Raw genomic sequence first — 3,585 nt, 5'->3', positions numbered from 1 at the left:
TTTTTACAGCTTCATTTTGCTAATATAAATATTTAGGTGTTATTTTACCTGGTTATAAAATCAACCATATATTCATTTACCGTTAGATCGAAAACTCAAAATTTTTTTTAACGGTTTTTACAAATTATTGTTGAATTAATTAAACATTTGTGTTTACAGTTTTGTGTTGAATTTTCTTGAACTGAGTATGTGAAATAAAAACCCGTTTTTTTGAAAAAACTGTAGCTGACATTGTTTTAAATAATATTTATAATAATAACTTTATTTCTTTACATGTCATTACGGCTTCTTCACACATAGCTCTTCCTCCCAATGTGTATTCTATACAAGTTACCCCCAATTCATTACTCTAGATGTATCTTGAAGTGCATCTCGCCACCCCTAATACCATTTTGCAATACATTAATTGCACTTTGTCTAGCTCTAGACCACCTACGCTATTCCAGCTCAACGTTTCTACGTTGTACAATGCTATAGCTCTGAAGATCGATTTCATAAGGAAAACGCGGTCTTCTCCTTTGTCTCTACTGTCTCTTCATTACCCCCCAATACGAATATGAAGTTTGCGGAAGAACTAATTGTTTAACTCTTAATTAGATTATAGATATTGAAAATTTATATTTAACTTTGTTCTAGATCCTTATGGTTTTCCTTGCCAAAGGGATGAAAAAGGTCCATTGGAATAATGGTCGCACTAGGAGGGAAGGCACTCTTTACAGCCACAACGGTAAGTTTTTGATGTTTACTCCCTATAATTACTCTCACAGTTTACGATTTTCTAATAATTAGCTAGTATTATCTTATCTTCATTATAAAAAAATCTTTGCAGTTTAGACCTTCAGTTTGCTAATATTAATTATTTTACCTGATCATAAAACCAAACAGAAAACAACAAAAACTGAAATTGTACTATCCTTGTCTTACCCCGTTAATAGTATTCATTCTTTCAGGAATTTCTTCATTGATTCTCATTTTAAATGATGTTGCTTCGTATATTTCTCCTATTATTTTCCGTAACTACATATTTATTCCTTTTTCTTCCATTGTACTTCATATTTTCTTTCCGTTTATCCTGTCAAAAGCCCCCTTCATATCAGCAAAGAATAGGAATGTTTCTCCTTTTTCTTTCTTTATATCTTCCTTAATGGCCGTCTTTACTATGTATGTTGCATCCAGTGTCCCTCTTCCTTTTCTGTAGCCTATTTGTGTATCATTCATGAGATTAATTTCTTCCATTTCTGTCTCGAGCCGATACTTTCTATATGTGTAATGTGCCTATTTAATTTCAATTTTTCAAGTATTATATATCAATTCAAAAGCTTGTGAAGTTTGCGGAAGAACTAACTATTTATCTCTTAACTAGATTATAATTATGGAAAATTTATATTTAACTTTGTCCTAGATCCTTATAGTTTCCCTTGCCAAAGGAATGAAGGAGGTCCACTGGAATAATGGTAGCCCTGGGAGGGAAGGCAATCTTTACAGCCATAAGGGTAAGTAAGAGTTTAATGTTTACTCCGTACAATTGCTGTCACAGTTTACGGTTACCTAATAACTAGCTGGTATTATCACTGTTATGAAAAAATTCTTTGCAGTTTAGAGCTTCACTTTACTAATATGATTATTTATTATTTTACTTGGTCATAAAACCAAATTCGAAACAACAAAACGTGAAATTTGGCGTTTTTAACAAATTTTTGTTGAAATAATTGAACTTTTGTGAAAATCGTCTAATTCTATGCCTTACTTTTTACAGTGGATATTCATAAAATAAGTGAAGACTAAGTTTGTTAAGAAATAGTCTTATTTTGAAGAAATGTTTGGCTAACCTTAATTAAAAATCTTATTTAGCACATGTTCCGCATAATTATTATCTCATTAAATTTATTACCTAATTACCTATANTTATCAAGACGGACGGAATATTTTTCTGTTTGAAGTTATGGAGATATAGTTTTTCTATCTTTACAAATAGTTCTTGTACATGCTTCCTTATTTGCCTTTGTCACCCATTTTAATTGGAAAAAAGACACTGATGCGAAAAAAGATCAGAGTCAAAATAGGGTTGTAAATAATTTTATTGATGTAAAATCAACATCAATCATTTTATATCAAAATATTTACAACCCAATTTTTTCCGATCTTTTGTACATTGTAATAAGAGGAAGAAATGGAATCCATAGTTTCTGTAGCTTTGAGTTCACTTTGTAGTTTTCAGTTTTACGCAGCTGGCGTATATCAATTCGATATTGTTTTGCGGACTGTTTTGTCGTAATTCATAAAAATTTGTAGTTTCTTGATTTGGCAGGGGCTGATATCAGTTTGAAACTTGAAAATTCTATGGACCATGACATTAAACCCGAAAAACAATATCGATGCAATTATTTTAGATTATCCATTTCCAACTTTAGAATATTTTGGGCTCTTGAGTTAAAAATGATGATGACAAAACTTTTAATGGCAAGAATGTATTTTGCATTTTACAAATGGAAAATACGTTTGGAAAAGTATTTTAAATAAAATACAAAACACTTTTCCCAAAAAATTATTTAAATGCAAGATAAAATAGGTATTTTTTATTTTGTATTTACATTTTAAATGCAAGTATTTCAAATAAATCACATCTCTGCCTATATGTCTATTCAAAAGCTTGTAATGTTTGTGAATGAATTATTTGGTTAATTCCAATTTGTTTATAGGTATTAAAAAATTATATTCGAATTTGTTCCAGGTTCCAGATCCTTTTGGTTTTCCTCATGGATGGGATGATACAGTTTCATTGGAATGGTGGCACTGGAACAGTGGAAAGGAAGGCAGCCGTATATTGCCTCCTGCAACGGTAAGATATTTGCATTTGCATTCGATAAACCCTAGAACCTGTTTATTCATAGCTATAGATTTGAAAACACTAAAAGCATTTGTTAAATATAAATTTGAAAATTCATTTTTCATTTTTATCCACTATAAATTACCTCAAGTTAATGAGGAACAATTGTTACTGTTATCACATCCTCGCCGGGAATCAACCCGGGACCTTTGACTTTACGCACCAATGCTCTAACCAGTGTAGTGGATAAAAATTAAAAATGAATTTTCATATTAACATCTAATATTAAGTCATTAGTATTAAAAGTACTTGTTTCTGGTTTATTTGAAAATAAATGTGATGTAAAACGAATGTATATATTAAATACATAACAGCAAATTATAGGTAACGTTAAAACTGAGACAGTAGAGGAATAAAGAAGGAAAATTAAGGATATTTAAATCGTAATTGCAGTTAACTTTTTGTCTGCAGAAGTTACGCGTTGTTAATAATTTATTTTGTTTTCATTGTCACGTATCTTAATGAAATGTTGCCTACTTTTCACTACACCTAAAAGCTTTTTTCATCGTTTAACCAAAGTTTTTTGTCACTTGTAATAAAAATTGTTTGCTTTTATTTCTCAATGATTTTGTTTAAACGTAGTTTCAACCCCTCGACTTCACCTGCGTGAAGAAGAGGGAAAATTATATTACTTTAACAACACGTCCCTAAAGTCCCATAGAGACAGATAGTTAAGGAATTTTATGTTTAATATAAGA

Source organism: Agrilus planipennis, unplaced genomic scaffold, assembly GCF_000699045.2.
Source record: "Agrilus planipennis isolate EAB-ADULT unplaced genomic scaffold, Apla_2.0 scaffold18, whole genome shotgun sequence".
In the NCBI taxonomy this organism is placed as follows: Eukaryota; Metazoa; Arthropoda; class Insecta; order Coleoptera; family Buprestidae; genus Agrilus; species Agrilus planipennis.
Note: the sequence above shows the minus strand (reverse complement) of the source record.